The sequence below is a fragment of the Eptesicus fuscus genome, chromosome 15 (assembly GCF_027574615.1).
Source record: "Eptesicus fuscus isolate TK198812 chromosome 15, DD_ASM_mEF_20220401, whole genome shotgun sequence".
Lineage (NCBI taxonomy): Eukaryota > Metazoa > Chordata > Mammalia > Chiroptera > Vespertilionidae > Eptesicus > Eptesicus fuscus.
In genome coordinates, this window is record NC_072487.1 from 5,672,729 (window position 1) to 5,691,496 (window position 18,768).

Sequence of the window (18,768 nt, forward strand, 5' to 3'; positions counted from 1 at the left end):
TGGGAGAACATATTTACCAATGACATATCTAATAAGGGGTTAATTTCCAAAATATATAGGGAACTCACACTACTTAACAAAAGGAAGACAGTCCAATTTAAAAATGGGCAAAGGACCTAAATTGATACTTCTCCAAAGTGGATATACAAAAGGCCAAGAGACATGAAAAAAATGCTCCAAGTCACTGATCATCACAGAGATGCAAATTAAGACAACAATGAGATATCACCTCACACCTGTCAGAATGGCTATCATCAACAAATGACAAGTGTTGGCAAGAGTGTGGAGAAAAGGGAACCCCAGTATACTGCTGGTGGGAATGCAGACTGGTACAGCTAACTGTGGGAAACAGTATGGAGTTTCCTCAAAAAATTAAAAATGGAATTTCCATTTGACCCCATGATCTCACTTCTAGGAATATATCTTAAGAAACCCGAAACACCCATCCAAAAGACTATATGAACCTCTATATTCTCAGCAGTGCAATTTACAATAGCCAAGATCTGGAAGCACCCCAAGTGCCCATCAGTAGATGAACGAATAAAAAAGCTGTGGTACAGGAAAGAGGAAAATGGCAGCCGAATAGGCAGATATGTCATGCACCTCGTCCAGGGGCAAGACTGGAAAAGCAACTAAATTGGAGGACATCCACCCGGAATGAACAAATTAGACACAGCTGAGGAGACAATTCACATCATGGAAGGGCAGAAGACGCCTGAAGAATGGTAGGAACGGAATCTGGACTGGAGAGGGACACACAACCACCAGGCCGAGAGGGTGAGAAGGAAGCTGCACTGCACCAAAGCTGAGTCCCTTGGGGACAGGCATAACATCTGACTGTGGAAAGAAAAAGCCACAAGGCTGCTGGCAGCCAGGGAATCTAGGTCTAAGACCACAGCTGCAAAAGTTGCATCCAGAAAGGTGGCCTTAAAAGTGTCCTGAGCAGCGTGGTGCTGAGGAGAGAAACCCACAGTTTTGTGGTTGTTTTGTCTTTGCTTTTATTAGCTAAATCCAGTTCATAGGACCTTTCAACTACAAACACTCACCTGAGGCTGGGGTGCAGGTAGAGACACAAATGTGTGGAGCCTGAGGAGAGGCTGTGGAGGGAAGCAGGGCAAGGAGATGCTTGAGTGATTAAAATTGACAGCTGGCAGATCGGCAAAGTGGGCAGATTGCTCTTGCCTGCTTGCAGCCAAGGCCTGTGGAAACAGACTCAAGCAGAGGAGCGTGAATCTCTTAGAGCTTCAACACTGTGCTAACATCAAAGACAGTGCCTGACAGTGGTCAACACCTAACTACCTAACAGGAAGTCCAGAATTGGCAGACAGAACAGAAGAGTGGGGTCCTTTATAAAGCAGCCCCCATGGGGCATTAAAACTCGGCTGACGCCCTGGCTGGTGTGGCTCAGTGGATAGAGCGTCGGCCTGGGGACTGAAGGGTCCCAGGTTCGATTCTGGTCAAGGGCATGTACCTTGGTTGCAGGCACATCCCCAGTAGGGGGTGTGCAGGAGGCAGCTAATCGATGTTTCTCTCTCATCGATGTTTCTAACTCTATCCCTCTCCCTTCCTCTCTGTAAAAAATCAATAAAATATATTAAAAAAACTTGGCTGAAGTGAACACTTCACTTTTTTATATTTTATTTAAAAAATTTGTTTAGTATTATTTTTCTTTATTCTATTTTTATTTTTATCTTATAATTTTTCTTTTTTTCACTTTTTTCTTCCTCACTCTCCCCTTTTCATCCTGTTTTTTCTTCTTCTCTCCCCACTTTAGTTTTTCTCTTTCCTTTATTTTTACCACTTGTTAAAAATTGATCTTACCGCTTTGTTGATGTGTTATTATTATTGTAGTCTCTATTAGCACAGTCAAAATTTCCTCTTCCCTGCTCCTATTCCATACCCCCTTCTCTTTTCTCTTTCTTCACTAGTCATTTATTTTTCTTTTCCTCTCCTCTCTTACTCTTTTCTTTTCCCTATATGTTAATTAGTTTCACTTCCTAAATTTTAGCCTATCTGCTCTCTCCTCTATTCTCCTTTTCAAAAATAAATAATTAAAAAAAATTTATTTTTCCTTTTTCCCCCCTCATCCACTCATTCTCTTTTGACCTCCTCTATACTAAACCATGGTCCTTTCCCTATTCATCCAATTCCTTAACCCTATTTTCTGTATTTTAGCTCTTCCTCTACAGATTCTCCCCCTTTTCTGGTTGTTTTTTGTTTGCACTTTTTGATTTATTTGTTTGTTTTGTGGTGTTTTCTCCCCATATATATATTTTTTCTCTTTACTTTTCTCGATATCTTTTTTGCTCCCTTTTCTCTCTCCTAATTCTCTTTTCTCTGGTGGTCACTTTTATTGGCATTATAGGTGTCTTGTGTACATTTGTGCTCTGTTCCTTTTGTGTCTGTCTTGTCGTGTTGTATTTTGTGCTATTCAGTCAGCACCTCCACAACGGTTGGTACAACCTGGGAGAGAGCGAGCCATATAACCAGACACCCTGAGGGGTGACTCTATCCACGAACAGGACAATGCCATTCAAGACCCAAATACATCAAGTGAACCCAAATATCTCAAGTAGGGGACATCCCTAGAATACCAATCTCAGAATACCTGAGAGACTGCACCACTGGGTCCCACAAAACATCTACTACAGAAGACAAATTTAAAAAATCTGGGTGGCATAGCAGTTTGATCTAATATATAGAAACAATCACAAAAGAACCACAAAAATGGGAGACAAAGAAACAACCCCCATATAAAAGAAAAGAATCACCAGAAAAGGAAATAAATGAAATGGAGGCAAGCAATTTGTCAAAGAAAGAATTCATAGTAATGGTTATAAGGATGCTCAAAAGTCTAGATGAGGAATTCACCAACATTTGTAAAAATCAAGAGGAAATCAAGAATGACATAGCTGCAGCCCTGGCCGGTTTGGCTCAGTGGATAGAGCGTCAGCTTGTGGACTGAGGGGTCCCAGGTTCGATTCCAGTCAAGGGCATGTACCTTGGTTGCTGTCACATCCCCAGTGGGGGGTGTGCAGGAAGCAGCTGATCAATATTTCTCTCTCATTGGTGTTTCTAACTCTCTATCCCTCTCCCTTCCTCTCTGTAAAAAATCAATAAAACATATTAAAAAAAAAAAAAAAGAATGACATAGCTGCAATAAAGAACACAGTGGAAGGTCTCAACAGTAGACTATAAGAAGCTGGGGATCAAATCAGCGAGTTAGAAGACAAGGTAAAAAATAACAACAACAACAACAACAAAACACCCAAGCAGAGCAGCAAATGGAAAAAAACAACAACATAAAAAGCAAGAGGAGAGTCTAAGGGAGCTTTGAAACAATACAAAATGAAACAACATCCACATAATAGGGGTGCCAAAAAGAGAGGAAGCTGAACAAGGAATAGAAAACCTGTTTGAAGAAATAATGACAGTAAAGTTCCCTGACTGGGGGAAAAAGTCACTCAAGTCCAAGAAGCACACAGGGTCCCAAACAAGATGAACCCAAAAAGACTGACACCAAGACACATCATAAATTGGCAAACATCAACGACAAAGTAAGAATCTTAAAGGCTGCCAGAGAGAGACAGAAAGTTTTGTACAAGGGAACTCACATTAGACTATTAACTGATTCCTCAACAGAAACACATTAGGCCAGAAGGGAATGGAATAAAATATAAAAAGTGATGAAACGCAAGGGACTGAATCCAGGAATACTCTATCTAGCAAGGCTATCATTCAAAATTGAAACCTTAAACGTAAATAGATTAAATGCACCAATCAAAAGACATAGGGTAACTGAATGGATAAGAAAACATGACCCATATATATATGCTGTCTATAAGAGACCCCCCCTCAGAACAAAGAACTCACACAGACTGAAAGTGAAGGGATGAAAAAAAGGTTTTTCAAAAAAAAAAAAAAAAAAAGGGAGACATATGTACTACTTTTTGTAATACCTTAAACAATAAAATAAAAAAATAAATAAAAATTAAAAAAAGATTTTTCAGGCAAATGGAAATGAAAAACAAAAGCTGGGGTAGCAATACTTATATCTGACAAAATTGACCTTGAAGTGAAGGCCATAACAAGAGCTAAGGAAGGCCACTTCACAATACCAAATGGATAGATTCAACAAGAGGATATATCCTTGGTAAACATATATGCACCCAATACAGGAGCACCCAAATACATTTAAAAAAACTTCTGGACGTTATCAAGGGAGAGATTGACAGTAATACAATCATAGTAGGGAACTTTAATACACAATTGATATCACTGGTAAATCATCTAGACAAAAATTCAGCAAAGAAACAGCAATCCTAAACGACTCACTAGATCAGACAGATTTAATTGACATCTTCAGAACATTTCACCCCAACGCTACAGAATATATATTCTTCTCAAGTACACATGGGACAGTTTCAAACATAGACTACATATTAGGGCACAAGCACAGTCTCTAGAAATTCAAGATTGAAATTATATTAAGCATCTTCTCAGATCACAGTGGCATAAAACTAGAAATCAAATACAATAAAAACAATAAAAAACATATAGAGGCTAAATAGCATGCTATCAAACAATGAATGGGTTATCAAAGAGAGAAAAAAAGAAATAAAAACATTCTAGAAACAAATGAAGGAAAACACAACAATCAAAAAATCTATGGGACACATTAAAGCAGTCTTGAGAGGGAAGTTCATAGCACTACAGGCCTACATCAAGAAATAAGAAAATTGGTAATAAGTTATCTAGAAAGAGAGCAACAAGGAAAGCCCAGAGTAAGTATAAGGAAGGAAATAATAAAGATTAGAGTGGAAATAAATGACATAGAGACCCCCCCCAAAAAAAAAGAAAAGAAAAAAGAAAGAAAAAAAATCAATAAAACCAAGAGCTGGTTCTTTGAAAGGATAAACAAGACTGATGAACCTCTAGCCAGGCTCTCCAAGAAACAAAGAGAGAGGACCCAAATAAACAAAATCAGTAATGAAAGAGGTGAAGTAACAACCGCCCCCACAGAAATACAAAGGATTGTAAAAAAAATACTACGTATAACTCTACTCCAACAAACTGGACAACCTAGACGAAATGGACATATTCCTAGAAAAAATACAATCTTCCAAAACTCAATCAGGATGAATCAGAAAACCTAAATAGGCTGACAACTACTGATGAAATTGAAGCAGTAATCAAAAAACTTCCAGCAAACCAAAGCCCTGGTCTGGACAGCTTTACGGGGGAGTTTTACCAAACATTCAAAGAAGAACACCAGTTCTCAGACTATTCCAAAAATTCAAGAGGAAGGGACACTTCCAAGCTCTTTCTATGAAGCCAGCATTACTCTAATCCCCAAACCAGATAAAGACATTACAAAGAATGAGAATTACAGGCCAATATCCTAATGAACATAAATGCTAAAATCTTCAACAAAATACTAGCAAATCACATCCAGCAATACATTAAAAAGATCATACACCATGACCAAGTGGGATTTATTCCAGGGATGCAAGGCTGGTACAATATCCACAAATCAGTAAAGGTGACACATCACATAAACAAGTTGAAAGACAAAAAACACATGATCATATCAATTGATGCAGAAAAAGCATTTGACAAAACCCAACACCCTTTTTTGATACAAACTCTCAGCAAAGTGGGAATAAAGGTATCATACCTCAACATAATAACAAACCTATGACAAACCTATAGCCAACATCATACTCAATGGGCAAATACTAAAACCATTTCCCCTAAGAACAGGAACAAGACAGGGATGCCCACTTTTACCACTCCTATTCCACATAACATTGGAAGTGCTAGCCATAGCGAACAGTCAAGAAGAAGAAATAAAAGGTGCCCAAATTGGAAAAGAAGAAGTAAAACTGTCATTATTCACAGGTGACCGATATTGTACATAGGAAATCCTAAAGACTCCTTCAAAAAACTACTAGATTTAGTAAAAGAATTCGGCAACATAGCAGGATACAAAGTTAACACCCAGAAAAATCTTTGGCCTTTTATATACCAACAATGAACTCACAGAGAAACAAAAAAAAGTCCATTTACCACTGCAATGACAAAAAGTTTGAGATACTTAGGAATAAACTTAACTATGGAGGTAAAAGACCTGTACTCAGAAACTACAGGATGTTGAAAAAAAGACAAAAGAAGATATAAACAAGTGGAAGAATATACTGAATTCATGGATTGGTTTAATCAACATCATTAAAATGTCCATTCTACCCAAAGTAACCTATAATTCAATGCAATCCCCATTAAAATATGAACGGCATATTTCACAGACCTAGAACAAACTCTCCAAAAATTTATATGGAATAAAAAAAGACCCCTGAATAGCTGCAGCAATCCTGAAAAAAAAAAAAAAGAACAAAGTTGGAGGGATCACAATACCAGATATCAAGCTATATTAGAAAGCCAATGTTCTCAAAACTTCCTGGTATTGGCACAAGAACAGACATGTAGATCAATGGAACAAAACAGAGAACCCAGAAACCAAGCCATTTTGCTCAATATTTGACAAAGGAGGCAAGAGCATAAAATGGAGTAAAGACAGTCTCTTTAATAAATGGTGTTGGGAGAATTGGACAGACACATGCAAAAAAATGAAACTAGACTATTAACTTATACCATACACAAAAATAAACTCGAAATGGATAAAAGACTTAAAGGTAAGATGGGAAACCATAAAAGCCTTGTAAGAATCCATAGGCAGCAAAATATTAGACAATCTTGTAGCAATATCTTTACCAATACATCTCCTAGGACAATGAAAACTAAGGAGAAAATAAACAAATGGGACTACCCTATATAATAAAGAGGTAATATGCAAACTGACCCTCACTCCAACACACAAGATGGCCACCCCCATGTGGACACAAGATGGCCTCAACAAGATGGCCAGCAGGGGAGAGCAGTTGGGGGCGACCAGGCCTGCAGGGGCAGACAGTTAGGGGTGACCAGGCCGGTAGGGGAGGGCAGTTGGGGGCGACCAGGCTGGCAGGGGAGGACAGTTAGGGGGGACCAGGCTGGCAGGGGAGGGCAGTTAGGGGTGACCAGGCTGGCAGGGGAGGGCAGTTAGTGGCAATCGGGCCGGCCAGGGGGCAGTTAGGCGTCGATCAGGCTGGCAGGGGAGGGGGTTATCAGACTGGCAGGCAGAAGTGGTTAGGGGCAATCAGGCAGGCAGGCAGGCAAGCGGTTGGGAGCCAGCAGTCCTGGATTGTGAGAGGGATGTCCGACTGCCCATTTAGGTCCGATCCCTCGAGGCATCCCAGATTGGAAAGGGTGCAGCCTGGGCTGAGGAACCCCCCACCCCGGGCATGCATTTCATGTACCGGGCCTCTAGTATCAAAATAAAAAGCTTCTGCACAGCAAAAGAAACTATCAACAAAACAAGAGAGCCCACTGCATGGGAGAATATATTTGCCAATTAAACCCTGATAAGGGTTTAATCTCCAAAATTTATAGGGAACTCATACAAGTGAACAAAAGGATGACAAACAATCCAATTTAAAAATGGCAAAGGACCTAAATAGACACTTTTCGAAAATGGACATACAGAAGGCCAAGAGCCATATGAAAACATACTCCAAATCTCTAATCATCTGAGAGATGCAAATCAAAATGACAATGACTTACCATCTCACACCTGTCAGAATGGCTACCATCAATAAATCAACAAACGACAAGTGTTGGCGAGGATGTGGAGAAAAAGGAACTCTCATACACAACTGGTGGGAATGCAGACTGGTGCAGCCATTATGGAAAACAGTATGGAGTTTCCTCAAAAAATCAAATATGGAACTCCAATTTGACCCAGCAATCCCACTTCTAGGACTATATCCCAAGAAATCAGAAACACCAATCAGAAAGGATATATGCACCCCTGTGTTTATAGCAGCACAATTTACAATAGCTAAGACTTGGAAACAGCCTACGTGCCCATCAGTGGATGAGTGGATTAAAAAACTGTGGTACATTTACACAATGGATTACTCTGCTGGTGTAAAAAATAAAGAACTCGAGGAGGAACCAAGATGGCGGCATAGTTAAACAACTAATCTGCTGCCTCACACAACAATTTCAAAAATACAACTAAAAGACAAAAACGTCTACCACCCAGAACCACGGGAAAGCTGGCTGAGTGGAAGATTTACAACTAAGAAGAGAAAGAAACACAATCGCTGAAAAGCTGAGGTACGGAGGCACGCCGGAGGCACGCGAATCGGGCCGGCGGCGGGCGGCTTGGTGCGCGGCTTTTCTTCAACCCGCAGGGAGACAAGCTTCCGATCACTCTGAAATCCAGTTTCTGGGGACACTCGGGGGACCCAGGCACCTACGGGGAGAGGCTGGACTCTTGGACATCGGATCGGAAAGTGAGAGTGACTTTTTTGCAGAGGTGCGCCCAGCAATCACTGTTTACTGCGCTGGAGCGCAGGGCGCAGGGACTTGGAAAAGTGGAAAGGCAGAGACAGCTGACAGCAGCCATCGCCGTTGGCCACGCCCCAGCCTAGTGACGCCCTGAGACCCCGCCCAGCCCTGAGACCCCGCCCCGCACATTCTACAAACCCGCCCAGGCTCCACTCAGTGGCTTTTGCATATAAATGGCCTGTTCTGGGGCAGCTCAACCAAATTAACTGCAGCTCCAGTCAGACTGCTCCAAAACCGCCCAAGCAAAGGAGGAGAAAACTAGCCCTTGCTGTAGCTCCTGCTGGGGGACACACAGTACACAAGGGTACACCAAGAGTGTCCACCTCAAGTAACTGGGAGGCTGACCCGTTGAACCAATAGGACACCTTGTACACAAAACTACCCTACCAACTTAGGGAAGCAGAGAATATGAGAAGGCAAGGAAACAGATCACAAACCAAAGAAATGGAGGAGAACAAGCGACTGGACATAGAGTTCAAAACTACGGTTATAAGGTTTTTCAAGAATTTCATGGAAAAGGCCGATAAATTCAATGAGGACCAACTAGAAATTAAACATACACTGACTGAGATAAAAAATATTATACAGAGACCCAAAAGCAGACTAGAGGATTGCAAGAATCAACTCAAAGATTTGGAATACAAAGAGGCCAAGGACACTCCTCCAGAGAACCATGAAGAGAAGAGAATTCAGAAAGTTGAAGATAGTGTAAGAAGCCTCTGGGACAACTTCAAGCGAACCAACATCAGAATTATGGGGGTACCAGAAGAAGAGAGAGAGCAAGATGCTGAAAATCTATTTGAAGAAATAATGACCGAAAACTTCCCCCACCTGATGAAAGAAATAGACTTACAAGTCCAGGAAGCACACAGAACCCCAAACAAAAGGAATCCAAAGAGGACCACACCAAGACACATCATAATTAAAATGCCAAGAGCAAAAGACAAAGAGAGAATCTTACAAGCAGCAAGAGAAAAACAGTTAGTTACCTACAAGGGAGCTCCCATACGATTATCAGCTAATTTCTCAACAGAAACCATGCAGGCCAGACGGGAGTGGCAAGAAATATTCAAAGTGATGAATAGCAGGAACCTACAACCAAGACTACTCTACCCAGCAAAGTTATCATTCAGAATTGAAGGGCAGATAAAGAGCTTCACAGATAAGAAAAAGCTATAGGAGTTCATCACCACCAAACCAGCATTATATGAAATGCTGAAAGGTATTCTTTAAAAAGAGGAAAAAGAAGAAGAAAGATAAAAATTATGAACAACAAATACATATCTATCAACAAGTGAATCTCAAAGTCAAGTGAATTAAAAATCTGAGGAACAGAATAAACTGGTGAACTTAATAGAATCAGGCATAGAATGGGAGTGGATTGATAATTCTCGGGGAAAGGGGTGCCTGTGTGGGGAGTATGGGAAGAGACTGGACAAAAATCATACACCTATGGATAAGGACAGTGGGGGGGGGGAGGTAAAGGCAGAGGGGGGGTAGGAACTGGGTGGTGGGGAGATATGTGGGGAAAAAGGAGAAACAATTGTAATCTGAACAATAAAGATTCATTAAAAAATAAAAATAAAAAATAAAGAACTCTTATCATTTCCAACAGCATGGATGGACCTAGAGGGCATTATGGTAAGTGAAATAAGGCAGTCGGATAAAGATAAATATCACATGATCTCACTCATTTGTGGAGTATAATGATCAACATAAACTAATGAACAGCATGGAACATTCTGAGAAACCTCAGAGGGAAGGCAAGGGAGGGTGGGGGGCAGGGGTAAGAGATCAACCAAAGGACTAGTATGCATGCATATAAGCAAAACCAATGGACACAGACAGTAGTGGGGTGAGGACATGTGCTGGGGTGGGAGCAGCCAGGGAGAGGTCAATGGGGGAAAAGGAGACATATGTAATACTTTCAACAATAAAGAATTTAAATTAAAACAAAGACACAAGGGGGAAAAAAAAAGGCTGTGGTACATTTAAACAATGGCATACTATGCAGCTACAGAAAAGAAGGATCTATTACCCTTTGGGACAGCATGGATGGACCTAGAAATTATTATGCTAAGCAAAATAAGTCAGTCAGAGAAATACTAATATCATATGATCTCACTAATATGTGGAATCTAACAAAATATACTGACAAACAAAATAGAACCAGAAGAATAAATACATAAAACATACTGACAAATGTCAGAGGGGTGGGGGGCCGTGAAGGCTGAAAGAAAGGTGAAGAGATTAGCCAAAGAACATATGCATAGCCCACAGACACAGAGAACAGTGTGATGTAAGTCATGGGAGGGAGGGCCTGGGGCTGTGTGGAGATTGGCAAAGGGAGGGAAAATGGGGGACATCTGTAATAATATCAACAACAAAAAATTGTAATAAAACTAGAGGCCCCATGCACAAAATTCATGCAACAGTAGACCTTCCTTCCCCTGGTTGCCGGCACCGGCTTCCCTCGCAGTCCCGGCTTCATCTGTAAGGTCATCCAGAAAGACATCCAGAAGGACCTCCAGTCTAATTAGCCTATTATGCTTTTATTATTATAGATATAAGAAAGAATTGGCAGGTGTAACTCCATTGTGGAGGTTCCCTAAGAGAAGCAACTGTCTCAGGCTCACACTGAACGCCCCCAGCCCAGTGTTCCTGTGGAAGGGAAGGGAAGTCCCCAGAACTTTTGGCTATGAACCCAATAAAGATTGTGGCTGAGTGAGACAAAGGACTGTTAGGAGTCCCTGGCATTCCTCTTAAAGGGTCCATGCACAGACTTCCTTGCTAATGCACTCACACACTTTGCACTCCAGCACTAAGGCAACAGCTTGAAAAGTGCCAGAGCCATATGGAAAAAAACCTGAATTGTTGGACTTTAGGGTGAGGGCTGGAGGGGCTGCTCTTTCTGGGACAAAATGCTAACAGGCAATGTTATTCCTTTGCTGAGCCTACCCCCGTCCCAGCCTGCAGGTGCAGGTGGGCACAAAGTCTGAGTCTCCATCAACCTGGCTAACACCATTCACCCTGCTCTTGTGGTTCCCTAAAATCCTGTCTCACCAAATTAGGGTCCCACCCAAATCACTTCCAGTGGCTTATTGATATAAATGGCTTTTCTCTAAATAAATAAAATAAAATAAATAAATAAAATAAAATAAAATAAAATAATAAAATAAATTAAAATAAAATAAATGGCTTTTCTCAGTTCACACTGTGGACTCTCCTAAATTCCCTCAAAGGTTCCAAACCCTAAACAAGTAGCATCTGGCCTCAGCATGCTCCATTACACATGCTAACAGTCCCAAGTCAACAGGACTGGCAGCCAGCCTTAGTTCACAGCTTAGCATCTCCTAGGTGTCTCCAAGCCCAGCACAAGGGGCAATCATCTACAGATCATTTTGTAGCTCTTATCAGGTAGCCCCAGGCTGGACACAAGCAGCAAATGAACTTGGCCTGCACCACAGCCCCTCTCAGATGGCCCCAGACCTGCCAGCGGCTTTAGACCACACCAGAGCACCACCTAAACACTTCCCCAAATGACACACCCAAAGGTCAGAAATAAGTAGGCACCAGAGCCTCACTAAACCAAATCTTGCTTTGTGGGGCCAGCCCCTGCATAACAGCTCATCTGGTATATTCACAGCCAAACCTCACAGTGAATCAGCCCGAGGGTCAATTCCTTCCATTGACATGTCAACAACAATCAAGGCTCACTTATAATAGGAGAGCACACATTATCCACACAAGGGACATGTCTAGAGCACCTGAAAGAGGTAACCTGAGAGACTCTACCACTGGGCCCCACAGGACACTTGCTACATATGGCCACTCTACCAAGAACAGGAGATGGAACAGATCTACTGAATACATAGAAGCACATACGGAGAGGCAGCCAAAATGAGGTTACAAAGAAACATGCCCCCCCTTAAAAAAAAACAAAACAGGAAAATACTCTAGAGAAAAAACTCAACAAAATAGAGGCAAGCAATCTACCAGATGAAGAATTTAAAACACTGTTTATTAGGATGCTCAGTGAACTTAGGGAAGAATAGATAAACTCAGATAGAACATTAACAAAGAGATAGGGAACATAAAAATGGATATAGAAAAAAGAATCAGTCAGAAATGAAGAATAACTGAAATGAAGAATACATTAGAGTGAATCAACAGTAGATTAGAAGAAGCAGAGGATCAAATCAGCAATTCGGAAGACAAGGTAGCTGAAAACACCCAATTAGAACAACAACGTGAAAAATGAATTTTAAAAAATGAGGATAGTTTAAGGGACCTCTGGAACAACATCAAGTGTAGCAATATTCACATCACAGTGGTATCAGAAGAAGAGAGATTTCAAGGGATTAAAAACCTATTTGCAGAAATAAGGATGGGAAACTTCCCTAATCTGGTGAAGAAAATAGACATACAAGTCCAGGAAGCACAGAGGATCCCAAACAATAAGAACCCAAAGAAGTCCATACCAAGACACATCATAAGTAAAATTATAAAAGTTAAAGACAAAGAGAATCTGAAAATCAGCAAGAGAAAAGCAGTTAGTTACCTACAACAGAGCTCCTGTAATAATCTGATTTCTCAAGAGAAACTTTGTAGGTCAGAGGGATTAAAATTCAAAGTGATAAAAAGCAAAGACCTACAATCATGATTACTCTACTCAGCAAGGCTATCACTTAGAAGAGAAGGATAGATATGGAGCTTTTCAGAAAAGAAAAAGCTGAAGGAGTTCATCCCCACCAAATGATAGTTCATGCAAATGGAAATAAAAAAAAAAAGCTGGGTTAGCAATATATCTATCAGAAAAAATAGACTTTAAATCAAAAGCTATAATCAGAGACAAAGAAGTAATCAGCAATTCCACTTCTAGGTATTTATCCAAAGTAACACAAAACACTAAATCAAAATGACATATGCATCCCAAATTCTTTGCAGCATTATTTACAACAGCCAAGATATGGAAGAAACCTAAGTGTCCATCAGATAGACAAATGGGTAAATAAGGTTTGATACTATATACAATCAAATATTACTTAACCAAAAGAAAGAATGAAATCCTGCCATTTCCAACAACAGGAATGGAAATTATGCTAAGTGAAATAAGTGAGACAGAGAAAGACAAGTACCATATGATTTCACTTACACGTGGAATCTAAAGAAAACAAATGAACAAACAAAACAGAAACAAACTCATAGGTACAGAGAACATTTTGATGGTTTCCAGATAGGAGGGAGGTTGGACGGATGGGTGAAAAGGGGGAAAGGATTAATATTTACAAATTGCCAGTTATAAAAATAGTCACAGGCATGTAAAGTACAGCATCTATCCTATCTAATAAAAAGGTAATATGCTAATTGACCATCACTCCATCACAAAGATGGCTGCACCCACAGCTGAAGCCAAGTTCCCATAAGGAGTCTTAACAAGCAATCAGCAGGGACCTGAGGCTACGCCCTACCCTGCCCCCGAGGGGCTTGACAGGGGACCTCAGGCCATGCCCCTCACCTGGCAGGGCTTGACAGGGGATCTCAGACCGCGCCCCCTGCCCTGGAGTTAGGCTGGGGGACTTCAGGCCACGCCCTCAGCCCCGGCGCCAGGACAGGGGACCTGAGGCCATGCCCCCCGCCCGGCAGGGCTCGTTGGGAGACCTCAAGGTGTGCTTCCCATCCTGGTGGTGGGCTAGAGGACCTCAAGTCGTGCCCCCCACCAGGTGGGGCTTGACAGGGAACTTCAGGCTGTGCCCCCCGATCCTGGCACCAGGCTGGGGGCCCTCAGACCGCACCCCCGCCCCAGCACCGAGCCAGGGGACCTGAGGCTGCGCCCCTCTGCCTGGCTGGGCTTGACAGGGGACAAGGTGGACCCCAGTGCTGGGTCGGGGGAACTCAGGCCGCGCCCCCCACCCCAGCACCAGGCCAACAGACCTCAGACCATACCCCCCGCCCAGCAGGGCTTGACGGGGACCTCAGGCCTCGCCCCCTGCCCCAGTGCCAGGCCGGGGGACCTCAGGCCACGACCCCTGCCGAAGCGCCAGGCCAGGGGACCTGAGGCCATGCCCCCCACCCTGTGGGGCTTGATGGGGGACCTCAGGCTGCTACCCCCGCCCCAGTGCCAGGCCAGGGGACCTCAGGTCACGCCCCCCATCAGGTGGGGCTTGACAGAGGACTTCAGGCCGCATCCCCCACCCCAGCAACGGGCCAGGGGACCTGATGCTGTGCCCCCCTACCTGGTGGGGCTTGACAGGGAACCTCAAGGTGCACCCCCAGTGCTGGGTCGGAGGAACTCAGGTCGCAACCCCTGCCCAGCAGGGCTAGACAGGGTATCTGAGGCTGCACCCCCCTGCCAGTGGGACTTTACAGGGGACCTGAGGCTGTGCCCCCCTCCCGGTGCCGGGCCAGGGGACCTGAGGCTGCGCCACCCCGCCTGGCGTGGCTTGACGGGGGACCTCAGGCCATGCCCCCCACCCAGCGGGGCTTGACAGGAGATCTCAGGCCATGTCCCCCACCTGGCGGGGCTTGACAGGGGTCCTCAAGGCATGCCCCCCGCCCCTGTCTGGGCTGGGAGACCTCAGGCCACACACTCCGTCCTGGCGCCGGGCCAGGGGATCTGAGGCAACAATCCCTGCCTGGCGGGGCTTGACAAAGGTGGGACTGGCCAGGTCTGGATCTAGCCCAATGGGGGCAGGGGCCAGCCAGGTCTGGGTCTCACATGATTTTGAGGTGCATGTGGATGGGCGGGGACTTGACTCTGGGTCCCGTGGTGCGCCCCAGACTCTGACAGGAGAAAGGTTTTCATATACATTTTACTAATTTTCTTTCATCTCTGACACTTCTATTATAAAGGGCAAATAGCAATATTAAATTATTTCCTCTAATTAATCCCCTTTATCGTGCACGAATTTTGTGCACCGGGCCACTAGTATATATATAAAAGCTTAATCGACCAGACAACTGGTTGACCCTTTGACCAGTCGCTATGACACATACTGACCACCAGGGGGCAGATACTCAACGCAGGAGCTGCCCCCTGGTGGTCAGTGTGCTCCCACAGAGGGAGCGCTGCTCAGCTGATAGATGGGTGCCAGACGCGGGACTCACAGCTGGCAAGCACAGCTACAGTGGCATGAGCCTCTCCCACAGACACTCCCCCACTGGGCCAGGATGAGCTGGAGCAGCCTGACACCCAACCTAGGCTTGGGCTCCTCCCTGGCTGCCTGCTGCTTCGCACACTACTTCGTGCTGTGCGGGACTGACGCAGACAGCGGGCTGGAGCCCCATTAGCTGGAGGGTAAGGCCAGGCTGTGGCGGTGAGGAGGTCCACTGATCCCCGCAGGCCAGGCCTAAGGATGGGCTTCTAATAAGTCAATAACATTGTAAGAAATACATATGGTGTCAAATGGGTACTAGACTTTCTGGGGCCGTGGTCGGCAAACTACAGCTTGTGAGCCACATGCGGCTCTTTGGCCCCTTGAGTGTGGCTCTTCCACAAAATGCCACGGCCTGGGCAAGTCTATTTTGAAGAAGTGGCGTTAGAAGAAGTTTAAGTTTAAAAAATTTGGCTCTCAAAAAGAAATTTCAATCGTTATACTGTTGATACTAATGAGTTTGCCTACCACTGTTCTGGGGTGATCACTTTGTAAGTTACATAAATGTCTAATCACTATGTTGTGCACCTAAAATGAATACAATATTGTATGGAAACTATAATAAAAATCTTTAAGTGTTTTGTTTGTTTGTTTTTAAAGAGCAGAGGATTCCTTCTGTCCAAGGAGAGATGGGGAATAACATACACTCCAAAAAAATACTGAGCCCTGAAAAACCAGCTCTGTCCAACCCCATTCATTCTACCTGGTGGGGGATTTTCAGTGCTGATTCAAGATAATGAGATACTCCTGCTCCTCCCGCTAAAACTCAGCAGCCATACCTTCCCATTTCACAACCAAACAAAGGAAATTCAATAAACAAACCCAAGAACATCTACCTTATATACACAGTATACTGCATTTTTATTTAAAATATAAAATGTTTTAAATATAAAAGCAGGCCCAGTTCCATTCCACCAACAACACACAATATGATCAGTGCAACACACTGTCATTTTATTGGGGCAGTTAGTTAGAAAGGGGAAGTGACAGCCATAGGAATCTGCTTGTACTAAGAGAAGCAGTTGTTGGAGCATTCAAGCAAGTGAGACTGGCACGTTCTGTTGGAGGATTTACCATGAGCAAGAAAAGGCCAGGAGGAGACTCACCATAAGGAAGGCCCAGAAATCCGCGGTGGATCTAAGGGAGCCAGGAGGCAGCTGTCGGGTCAGCTGATAGCTATGTTGATCACGTGGTTCCTTCTGGTGAGTGTGCAGCTAAACATGGAATAGAGCAAAGAGAGTCATGCCATCCTCTCAGTAAAACGTGAGGCGGAGATGAGCTTCATGTCAGTGTCAGAAGCATCCGAGCCTTCAGAAAACAAAGGAGAGCATGTCTAAAGGGTTTGGGAATGTCAGAGCCATATCTCATCAGAGTCACACCCCCCAGTCTCTCCAGGTCTTAACCCCCAGTCTTTCACAGGCCCAATGCCTCCCCACTTCCATCCCTGCCACTTCACTGGCCCCTAAAGTCCTCCTATCCCACTAGATTGGGGTTTCCAGAGATAGGGGGTTAAGAACTAGTGACACACTGGCCAGCCTCATACCCAATACAACCCACCACCCTGAGACAGATAGTCTCAGGGACACTAGGCTCTGTAGACTTTCACAACCTGGCCCCATATGAAAGGCTGTCCTTGCCCACCCACCTTATCCCAGAAGAGTCAGTAACACTAATATGTGCCCAGCTGATTCTTAGAAAGTTTGCCTGGGGGAACACTTGGCCATCTGACCTCCTGTCCAGGAAGCCTCTCCCACCTTTCTAACTGTGGCCTGTCAGGCCAGCAGTACACGTGTGAAGTTTCTTCCCTGCATGGCTATCTGTCTACCAGGTCCACCCATCTAGGTCCCCCGATGCCAAGACCATACAAATGCTAAAGAAGTGCCCACGTGCCTAAGGGACAGACACCCACAACCCATCTGCATGAAGGGGGGCCAGAAATCACCAACATTTATGGGATTCTTTGACCCTAAAGAAAGGGCTGACCTGATTAAGAGCGATGTAATTATTCAGACTGACCAGGGTCTATGCAAGGCCCGCAGCCCCAGATGCCTCGCTTCCAATTCACATAGAGCCTTCCATGCATATGACCACTGATGCCTGAATATTCTTGCTTCACACATACATGCATGCAGACACACACAAGTGGGGTGCTGGTGAATGCTGACCACTCTCAGGAGGATGCAGGAAAGACTTCATTTGTGGTGAGTACCTGGTACAAATATTTCCAGCATGACTAATTTCAAGCTACCCACCTGATGTCACTGAACATAGATCCCAGAAGAGACATGCACCATTGACTACCCAAAACTAGTATGAGCCAGTTTCAGTGCACTCCATCCCCTGTCAGATGATTATGTACACACAAGCCACTTACACCCTGCTTACGACCTTCCACTCCTACCCAGATATATTTAAAAATTATTTTACATATATGAACACATACGCACATTTCCACCCATGTCCTCACTGAATATACAGATAGACCACCTCTTACTACCAAAACTGTTACAGACAAAACCCTAATCATCCTTGAATATTCACAGTCTACACCTACAACTATATACACACACAAAACATGGGCCTGAATACAAACATGGGCAACCAACATACCACCCAGATATACACACTGAATACCTACACACACAGGCCCTCTAAAACCATCATGTACACAACTGTCTCATATGTCACCCAAATAAAGATCCATATGCAATCCCACAAGCCCTAAAATGCACATAATCCATGATTCCTGAACACACACACACACAACCTACAGAGTCTTTGTTTCCAAATACGCAAAGTGAACTCTCACATTCCCTAAAATACACAGCCCACCCATAAGCTCTAGGAACTCAAATACATACACAGTCACAAACTACTACTTATCAAATACATGGAAGTCCACCTCACACACACTGAGAGGACACATACAAGCAACACCACCAAATTCTGCAAGCATTACATTCGGGAACAGATGCAAAGAGGACCCTAAGCCTCCAGACACACTCACAAATCCCAAACACAAAGACCTCAAACCACTCATGAATATCCACCCCACACGCTCACATAGATACATGCAAAACACAAAAGCACTGACAATCGCTTAACTCTCACTAATGTGCATACACAATTCTCACACACCTATGGAAACACACACACACAAATA

The 18,768-nt window shown here is 43.7% G+C and overlaps 1 long non-coding RNA gene across 1 annotated transcript in view; it reads right to left on the minus strand.

The window, feature by feature from the left end:
• LOC114227420 (uncharacterized) overlaps positions 1-18,768 on the minus strand; it is a 40,493-nt gene that overhangs the window by 19,600 nt on the left and 2,125 nt on the right. Inside the window, exon 2 of the long non-coding RNA XR_008558332.1 lies at positions 16,712-16,819. This is a non-coding gene — a long non-coding RNA (uncharacterized LOC114227420). The remainder of the gene's footprint in view (positions 1-16,711; positions 16,820-18,768) is intronic.